This window comes from Solanum pennellii, chromosome 8 (genome assembly GCF_001406875.1).
Source record: "Solanum pennellii chromosome 8, SPENNV200".
Classification (NCBI taxonomy): Eukaryota; Viridiplantae; Streptophyta; class Magnoliopsida; order Solanales; family Solanaceae; genus Solanum; species Solanum pennellii.
This window is the reverse complement of record NC_028644.1, coordinates 60,600,999-60,611,977: the sequence shown is the minus strand read 5'-3', so window position 1 is coordinate 60,611,977 and position 10,979 is coordinate 60,600,999. Positions and strand designations below refer to the sequence as shown.

The following is a 10,979-nucleotide window of genomic DNA, read 5'->3' as shown; positions in this document are numbered from 1 at the left end:
TATATATATATGAAAAGAAATATATATAGGATATGCCCCTTTCATATTTGACTCTGACCCACACTCTAGCCCTCTTTGTCGTCTAAATTGCATACTTTCTAAAAAATGTAAAGTAAAACTTACTTATCATAAAACAGGTCATAATCTTTATGAGATTGCCAAAAATGCCAGCATTTGATAGAATCTAAGCTAAGAATAATTTAATCATAAAATTTACCGCATTATCAAATCAATAAATTCATCAGCACCACATAAAAAAGATTGTAATATCCTTTTAAATCTCTAGGATTGTGATAAAATTATATTTGGTGTTGCTACAAATAAGAGGAATCACAAATTTGTGTATCTAAATTGAGATATGTTATTTTTATTATTTAGAAGGTTAAATAATCAAAAATAGTAAAAAACTTTTAAATAGTATAAAAAATTTAAAACCTCCTACAAAAACTCTATCCCTCTTGTTTGCCTTTTAATTTATATATACATACTAATCATGGAAAAGTTAAATCATTCAACAAAACAAGGAGAGAGGAAGAATTCTTAGTTAAGTTTGAAAATCTTTTCCAAAACCCTTCATAAGAAAAATATAAGGTACATTTTCTCTATTTTATTTAAATTCTTTCGACAAGGATTTCTACATTTTTATTGGATAAACATTTGTAAGTATGTATAATTATCGTTTTCCAGTATTATATTAAAATTGTGGTTGTTACATTAAATTTAACGGTAATATAGTTCTAAAATCTAAATTTAATAACATATTTTATACAAAAAGGGGACGAAAATAATTATGTTTTTATTGTTAATTTAAAACTAAATATAATGAATAATCATATGTTAATTAATGGATTTAACGCAAATTATACCAATATCTGGTAATGAATAGTGTTATGTGTTATATCTATATAATTTAAGAGAAATGTTAAACACCTGCAAAAAGTGTTGATTTTTTTTTTAAAAATAATTTCTCATAATTTTTTTTTTTACTTTTTTCATGTTTCAAAAGGATTGTCGGAGGAAAAAAGAGAGAAGTAAGATACACCATGGAAGAAATTAAAATTACAACAACTATCACCTCAACAACAATATTGTTCATGATCGTGATCAATATAAATATCTCAAATGTTGTAGCACGATTACCAGACGAGAAAATTGTTGTCATAACCAACAATCATACAAATTATCTTAGTGTTCGTTGTTTCTCCTTCGATGAAGATGGTGATGTTAAGCACCTTAATACCATGAGCAGTTTCAACATTACAGTCAAAATCAGAAAATTCTTCTCCACTTCAACAATGTTCAATTGCTCCACAAATATGGGGACATTCGTGGCGTTCAAATCCAACTACGAGTGTGCTAGTCGCTCGAGGCCTTGTGAATGGAGATTTGATGAGAACTTCACGTATCGCTATAGTCCCAAGGAGGAAAAGTGGATTGCCCATGAGTACAATCCAAATTATGAGTCACTCACTAGAGGAGGAGTCATCAAAGGATATTATGTTAATTAAACTGAACGACAAATATCTAAAGTTTACTAAAGATTCAGATAGACTCAATTTAGTACGACTATCTGAATACTTTGTCAAAAATAGGTAGTATAAAATGTAATTAAAAAAGTAAAATATTTGTTGTGTGATCTTAGAAAAATAGGTGAAATTGAGGTCCTCCCACGTACATTCAAAAACTTTGTAAATAATTTTGCTTCCTCCTCATTTATTTGAGACTATGCGAGCAATGTCCGGTGTGGTAATTCTTGTATCATAACACGTACTAATCAAGTTACATATTATTCGATTTTATGTTATGTGTATATTTAACGATATCAAGTTACATACTATTGAATTTAATCTAAATAAGTAGGTGTTATATATATCAATTTGGTAATTATCGTAATTTATAATAATTTTTACGTAATTTTCAAATATTAAAAGACTAAGAAAAAAATTTAAAAATATTAAAACGAAAAAATCACACAAAAATGACCAAAATACCCTTCGGTGCACAGACAGGCCTCTAATTTGAATTTAACCCGCCAACTAAGTTGATTTCTTTCCGTCAGCCATAATCCAAATCCCTAACCCCCAAATTAGTTCTTCATTTCTCCTTCAATCTCCAATGGCGAAGAAAAGCAAGGAGAGAGCAGATCGACTCAGCGAGTTGCCCGACTCGATTCTAATTTAGATTCTCTCTATGATGTGTGAAGACACTGAAAACAGTAAAAAAGTAGTGAGAAGCAACGTATTATCGAAGAGGTGGCAGTTTTTTTGGATTTATGTTTCAGTATCACTCGATTTTTACTTTCTTAAGGGTTCCTTCTCCAGAATCCGGAAAATGGCAGTCATGATTCCGTAACTTCTACCCATAGAGAGCTTCATTATGGAAGGTCTTGCCAGAAAATCAGAAAATTCAAGGTGGTTGTCGATTTTCCTGGAAATAAGAAGTTTGTTAAAGATGTCGATTTATGGGTATATTTTGCAACTAAAAATGTCGAACATTTTGAACTTGAGTGTGAATCTGGATATGAGTTTCCTCAGTTCGCATATAAGAATATGTCATTGAGGAATTTGGATTTACGGTTCTGTATGTTTAACCTTTAGCTAATGTGAAATGGAGTGGTATCGTTCTCTTTCATTTGGTTATACACATTTGGCAGATAATGTCATGGAAAAGATTTTATCTGGTTGCCCTAACTTGGAGTGCTTGGAATTCTACCCTTTTTTTGGACTTCATAAGTTAGCTATGTGAAGTCAAGAAAATTGGTCATAGAAAACTTAGACGAAGTTGAATAATGTGATACATGGCTTGAAATAATAGCCCCATATATTCAAAATTTGAAAATTATGGGGTCGCGCCATGGGATATGCTTGAGAAATGTGGCTTCCCTTGTCACTGCATTCCTTGATTTTGATTTTGATTTTGGTTTTGATCCTGAAGATGAAGAGGAAGACCTATTGCAGAGAAAGAGGAAGGAGAAGTGTACTTGTCTGAAGGAACTTTTTCACAGCATTGCCCATGTCGAGAAGCTTGAATTAGGTCCCTGGTGCATCTAGGTTTATTCATACTCTTCAGTTCACTATCCAAAATTCATTTTTTTCCAATTTAGTAGTGACAGTGTTTAGGATATTGTGATAACCAATTTGGTAAGTACTGAATAATTACATGTGTGTCCCAATCTGGTTGCAAAGTGGCAGGTGATTGAAACAAGACCTGTTGGACGAAATTTTGGATGAAATTGACAATAAATATTTTGTAAAACTTAGATTCATTTATACATTGATCATTATCTTAGGGTCATGTGAATGGTTTTTCAAAGTGTTTAAAAGTCCATTTTTGTATCTCCAAACCATCCTTGAACACTATTTAAAATTTTGCATGTCATTATTAAGTATGCATTATTTCCTTGTTTTGACATATTCTGGTTTATCTATCTGGTTTATAAGTACCTGTCCATACTGGAACTGGAAGGGTGACAGCCTCCACCATCAAGCTGAAAATTCTTACATCTTGGCACAACCTTGAGGCAATCGGATGAATTTGCAGTTTTCTACAGAGTTCATCGGATCTTGAGACTTTAGTCATTGACGGGTACAAAGAATCCAGAGTAAGTTCCCTTCCAACCTTTACTTTTGTTACTTCATGTAATCAAATATCAAACAACTGTTAGTGGAAGAAGACGACATTATATATCCACATATTTCTGATATCCAGTACACTATGGGGTCTGGTATGCAAAATGACTGGTGTCACCATATCTATCCAGTCCATTCCTAAGATCATGTCACAGCCTCCCACTTTCATTAGTTTAAGCTGAAAATAGAACTGTTCATCTTGCATTTTCCAGCCAAAAGACGGACTCATAAATTGACAGCTCATTAGCTCACCATTAGCTAGCTACTAATATCCTCATAGGCTTCCTCAAGGGTTCTACTGGTAATCTTAATATTTTCACAATGTGGGGATCAATAAAGGAGTGGGTAGATCCACTATCAATTAAAATTACAATAGGTAGTTTCCTGGTATGGCCTATGATTTTAATGGTAGACACATTGCTACTGGCAGAACTCAAGCCTAGCAAGGCATTGAGAGACACTTCAGCTTGTTCTTCTGCTTCTTCCTCTAGTGTCTCAAGGACATCTACAAACTCTTCAAGTTGATCTCCTTCTCCTTCCATCTCCTCACGTTCCATAGCATGTAATGCTCTTTGTTTGCACTGATGACCCGGATGATATTTCTTCTTGCATTTGTAACAAAGCCCCTGCTCCCTTAATGCCTCAAGGTGTTGTGGTAGAGTATTTGGTTTGAAAGGAGCTTGACCTTGTGTTTTATGGTTTGGATAGGTTATTCTCAATGGTTGTTGATGATTGTGGATTCCCTCAGCTGGTCGATTTGTAGGATTTCGAGGATTTCTGGGATATGTGATGGCTAAGTGTCTTTGGTTGGTGGTTTGAGGATGTCTATTAGGGACAAAGGGAATGAGGGCCTTGAATGATTCTTCATACAGTTTGGCTACTTCATAAGCGTCTAAAACTGTGGTAGCGTTAGCTAACTTCACCAATGGCTTTAATTTAGGTCTAAGGCCACTGATAAAACTAGCTACATAATGAGTTTCATTCAAGAGTGGATTAATAACAGTCATATAACTGGTAAGTTCTTCAAACTTCTCTTGATACTAATCCACAGTCCCCACTTGCATCAGTTTATTAAATTCATCTACGATATCTTTGGATCTTATATTCCCAAACCTTCTACACACTTCCGTGCAGAATATCTGCCAGTTCATCCTCCCTTTCTGATTGACAATGTAACTATCAAACCATATATCCACTCGATCCCCCAAATCTACAGAAGCATACCCAAGTTTTTCATGTTCTGAAATGTTGTACAGTTCAAAAAACTTTTCACACTTACTGAGCCAACTTCTGGGATTACAACCATCAAATTCAGGGAAATTAATTTTTGGTTTAAGTGTCCTGGGCTGGGCTGTAGACGTTGTGTGCATAATCGGGGTGGGAAGTATAGTAGGGGCTGAGGAATACATGGGATTCCTGAATAAGGGAGGACTCGAGAAAATGGGAGCTGGAGGAAAAAAGAAACCCCGACCTACTTCAAAAATAGATGGGGTAAATGGAGGTTGAGAACCTACCATTTCAGGTGAAGAACTTACGATTGGTGATTTTTTGGTCGAAGTTTGGCTAGTCTCCAGTCGGACCCGAGTTTCATGGGCCCCTGTTGGTGTTGCTCGTGGAGTCAAATTAGGCGGGGTGGTGAGGGGAGAGCTCGTACTGTTCTGCAACGCCATATTCGAAATGATGTACTCAAGCTTCTTGTTCGTCTCACAAATCTCACCCAACTGAACCTGAAACTGTGATTGATTCAGTTCGAGGGTTTCGAAACATTTGCACACATCCTCTACAAAAATCGATAGTTGACTGCGCACCATGCGGATATCGTCTTGCAAGCTTTACAACTCTGAAGGTGGCTCCATTACGGGAAGTGTTGAAGGACCAAGAGGCTCTGATTCCATTGTAACAAGAGGTGATTCTTGCTACTAAAACTAAGAATAAACAGTAAGAGAAAAGAAAAGAAGAAGAAAGAAGTTTTGGTAATTTTCTGATTATCTTCCTCAAAGTAATACAAGGATATATAATCCTTTAGGATCAGTACAATAGTACGATAGATGTCCTCATTCCAAAACAGAATTTAGGACTGGAAAGTAAATAAAATAACTATTGTTAAGGACTACGAAAGTAAATACTAAAATTAACAACTCAAATACCTAATGGACTTAAATATCATAATCTAAGCTTCATTTGTTAACGGTCACAACAACTTTTGTGACATCCTTCTCCAGAATCCGGAAAAGGGCAGTCATGATTCCGTAACTTCTACCCATAGAGAGCTTCATTATTGAAGGTCTTGCCAGAATATAAGAAAATTCAAGGTGGTTGTCGATTTTTCTGGAAAAAAGAAGTTTGTTAAAGATGTCGATTTATGAGTATATTTTGCAACTAAAAAAGTCGAACATTTTGAACTTGAGTGTGAATCTGGATATGAGTTTCCTCCGTTCGCATATTAGGATATGTCATTGAGGAATTTGGATTTACGGTTCTGTATGTTTAACCTTTAGCTAATGTGAAATGGAGTGGTATCGTTCTCTTTCATTTAATTATACGCATTTGGCAGATAATGTCATGGAAAAGATTTTATCTGGTTGCCCTAACTTGGAGTGCTTGGAATTCTACCCTTTTTTTGGACTTCATAAGTTAGCTATGTGAAGTCAAGAAAATTGGTCATAGAAAACTTAGACGAAGTTGAAAAATGTGATACATGGCTTGAAATAATAGCCCCATATATTCAAAATTTGAAAATTATGGGGTCGCGCCATGGGATATGCTTGAGAAATGTGGCTTCCCTTGTCACTGCATTCCTTGATTTTGATTTTGATTTTGGTTTTGATCCTGAAGAGGAAGAGGAAGACCTATTGCAGAGAAAGAGGAAGGAGGAGTGTACTTGTCTGAAGGAACTTTTTCACAGCATTGCCCATGTCGAGAAGCTTGAATTAGGTCCCTGGTGCATCTAGGTTTATTCATACTCTTCAGTTCACTATCCAAAATTCATTTTTTTCCAATTTAGTAGTGACAGTGTTTAGGATATTGTGATAACCAATTTGGTAAGTACTGAATAATTACATGTGTGTCCCAATCTGGTTGCAAAGTGGCAGGTGATTGAAACAAGACCTGTTGGACGAAATTTTGGATGAAATTGACAATAAATATTTTGTAAAACTTAGATTCATTTATACATTGATCATTATCTTAGGGTCATGTGAATGGTTTTTCAAAGTGTTTAAAAGTCCATTTTTGTATCTCCAAACCATCCTTGAACACTATTTAAAATTTTGCATGTCATTATTAAGTATGCATTATTTCCTTGTTTTGACATATTCTGGTTTATCTATCTGGTTTATAAGTACCTGTCCATACTGGAACTGGAAGGGTGACAGCCTCCACCATCAAGCTGAAAATTCTTACATCTTGGCACAACCTTGAGGCAATCGGATGAATTTGCAGTTTTCTACAGAGTTCATCGGATCTTGAGACTTTAGTCATTGACGGGTACAAAGAATCCAGAGTAAGTTCCCTTCCAACCTTTACTTTTGTTACTTCATGTAATCAAATATCAAACAACTGTTAGTGGAAGAAGACGACATTATATATCCACATATTTCTGATATCCAGTACACTAGGAAAGGAATCACAAAACTTAATAAAAGGTGACCATCGTAGTATACTTCATAGATAATGCTAAAAGGTTACAAGGAGGGGGAATTCGACCGATGAGAAGATTTCTAAGTACTTGATGAACTATACAATAGCTTCTAATTTGTGGGGACTTGCTTGCTCCCTCGTACATTGTTTCTAAGCGATGGCAGTTTCTTTGGAGGTCTGTTCCCTTATCACTCGATTACTACTTCTTGGACAATTCCAGCCACCGAAAAATGAATATTTATGATTTCATAACTTCCATCCATAGAGAGCTTCATTATTGGAGGTCTTGCAAGAAAATCAGAAAATTTGGTGTGGTTGTCAAATTCCTCAAACGGAAAAGGTTTGTTAAAGATGCTGATTTATGGGTATATTTTGCAACAAACTAGCAATGTCGAACATTTTGAACTTGACTGTGAATTTGGATATGAGTTTCCTCAGTTCGCATACGTCATGGAGAAAGTTGGTTTTACAGTCGTGTGCATTGGAACCTTTAGCTAAGTGAACTGGTGTGGTATTGTTTCTCTTTTATTTAGGGGCATGTGTTTGAAAGAAGGTGTAATGGAAAAGATATTATATGGTTGCCCTAATTTTGAGTGCTTGAAATTGTACCCTTTTTTTGGATTTCATCTTCTTGAATTCAACAATGTGAAGTCGAGAAAATTGATTATAGTAGACTTCGAAACTGATGAATGTGACTTATGGCTTGAAATAGTAGCTCCATATATTCAAAATTTGAAAATTCTTGGGCCCCAATGCTTGAGAAATGTGGCTGCGCTTGTCACTGCAGTTCTGAATGTTGATTTTGTTTTTGATTTCAAAGAGGAAGGGGAAGAGGAAGACACATTGCGGAGGAAGGAGTCTACCTGTTTAAAGGAACTTTTTCAACAGCATTGCCCACGTCGAGAAGCTTGAACTAGGTCCCTGGTGCATTGAGGTTCGTTCATACTCTCACCCATGTTCAAGTAACTACATTTTTGAAGAATATGACACGGATTTGACAACGTTATTGGAGAGCCCGGGCAGCATAGCTCTTCACTATCCAAAATTCAGTTTTTTTTTTTTTTTTTTCTATTTGGGACTTCTTATTTGCAATTAAATTCATTATTTTATTAACATTAGTAGTGACAGTAGTTAGGATAATCTGATAACCAATTTGGTAAGTACTAAATAATTTCGTTCTTGTACTGACCTAGCTGCAAAGTGGCAGATGATTGAAACAAGATCTTCTGGACAAAATTATGGATCAATCTGGTATATCAGTTTTTGCACAATTTTCTTGTAAGATCCCAAGATTGTATCCTCTAGAAACCAATATATATATCCATGAAAACGGGCACATGAAATCTTAGATATAAGAAAAATTGGGTCGATCAATTTCCAAATAGTACAATTGAATGTTTGACAGTTAATTCCAAGAAATCAACTGCATTTTACGAGGACTTCGGGTTGTTACACCCTTAACAATAACGGTTCTTGAAGATTATACATAGCTCAATTATGGCACTTAGTCTAAATATCATAAAATATTCATTGAAGATAGATTAAATTTGAAAACAACAATTAATTTTTTGTTACTGTACGTGTAAATGAAAAACACGATAAGTATTTTGAGAGGGGAAATATATAATTTGAGACGTGTAAATATAAAATGGAAATACAAATTTGAAACATTTCTAATAGTTAGGGGTATTTGACTGATGTATGTACTTGATGATCTATACAATAGCTTCTAATTTGTGGAGACTTGCTTGCTTTCTTGTGCATTGTTTCCATAACAATGTGATAAAGGAGAAACAGTGAGAAGTTTTCTCGAGTAACATGTGAGCTCACAAAAAAATCTAATCAGGAAGGGAGCTTCCATTTGTCAACCCTTCTTTGCGTCCAATAGGTGGCTGTATCCAATTAAAGAATCAGCCACACCATTGGCTTCTCGTTAATAGTGTGTCACCTTGACTTATGAATCAACTCTTTAATCTTTTCAATAATAGGTTCATATTGCCAATAAGGTTTGATATGAATCAACTCTTTAATCTTTTCAATAATAGGTTCATAATCTTTTCAAAATTGATAAGCTCTGCATACAATCTACTTTTCTAGACCTCACATGTTGAATTTCACTAGATATGTTATTGTTGTTTAATTCATATACATTACCAAATTACAAAATACTTAAACTCATTTGGAAAGCTTCAGGACCTAGCGAAAAAGATTCTTTCAATAACAAATTCTTTCATCATATCGATATATACACACAAAGTACTTATATTTACTTTTCTTATATCCCATGAGGTGTCCCCTTTTCTAGACAGTAATGAAGCGTCTCCAACTACCCATTTCGCAGTAAGCATTTCATAATCAAATTAACGAGCAAAAATGAGATATAAAAAAGATCTTGAATTAACATCTTGTTTTGTTGTAATATATACAACAGAACTTATAGAAAGTCAACACACTAGTTTGATGAATGTATATATTTATGTAAAAATTAATACAAAAAATATACATATTTTTATTTAAAAAAAGAATACGCGTCTCATTCATTTAAATGATCCACATCACCTTCTCTATCCCACTTTTTTATAAGGAAAAATAGAAGTTCGTGCTATCATAAGCTAAATGCATGTTACTCTATGTCTCGGTTTATTGTGACATAGATGAATTTTGGACAAGTCCATTTAAATTTTGTTAGGATCATTTAATATTTTAAATCTTGTAATTTATGGTAGTAATTTGTATGTGATATTTATGCTATATATTATTTTATTTATTTTAATTTATATGTTATAAGTGAAATTTCAAGAATCGGTCAATTTTTAAAAAATATTTTGAAGTTGTTAATATTGAGATTTATAATATATTTTAATATTATTTTCACTTAAGATAATATATATTATTTTTTATTCCAAGAGTCAACCATATTTTCAATGTGTTTTTAAATATTAAGTCGTGATGGATATTTTTTTTCTATAATTTTTAAATATATAAAAGAATAAGATAAATAAAAAAAAATATCACAAAAAATGACCAAATTGCCCTTAATAGAAGACAACCCTCTCATAACTAACAGAGTGTGTATATCCAACCCAATTCAAATTTGGAAAAAATACTTGGATAGGTGCCTTTTAATAAATCAATCAATAATTTATATTATATGTGAACAATAAATTATTTTTTATAATATGAATCGAAAATGTACATTATAAATGTATTAAAAATGATCAAGTGAAAAAAATATTATTAATATAAATGTTAAATATTTTTAATTTATGGTATATTTATGTAAGTTTCCCTTTAAATTTTACGCTCACTTCATTTCTCTCAATCAGCCATAAACCAAATCCCTAACCCCCAAACTAATTCTTCTCCTATATCCGCTCTAAAAAAAAACTATAACAAGTGAATGTAGGAAATATAATTTAAAAGAAGTTTGAATAAGCCGCACCAAATTTAGAAATATTTTAAATATTCAATCTTAAATTTTCAAACTAATGGAATCGGCCAAATCGAAAGCGGTTGATCTTATTGTTCTTATTTATACTATTCTTCAAAAAGTGACTCTTCAAACTATTGCACAAATTGGTGTATCGTTAAGGCTGCTATATTAGTTTAGGAAGTCAAATAAAATTTGCTCTTTTTTTTTTTTTGTAAAACCAGCATTCACCTAATCAGCAAATGTTTTCAAATAAAACACAACAAACAAATATTTTTTTT

At 33.4% G+C, this 10,979-nt stretch overlaps 3 pseudogenes; all 3 read left to right on the top strand.

The window, feature by feature from the left end:
- LOC107027791 overlaps window positions 1-3,691 on the top strand; it is a 6,640-nt pseudogene extending 2,949 nt beyond the window's left edge.
- Window positions 3,692-5,438: 1,747 nt separating this feature from the next.
- LOC114078445 lies at window positions 5,439-7,928 on the top strand (annotated as a pseudogene).
- Window positions 7,376-8,388, top strand: LOC114078298 (annotated as a pseudogene).
- The last annotated feature ends 2,591 nt before the right edge of the window (window positions 8,389-10,979 follow it).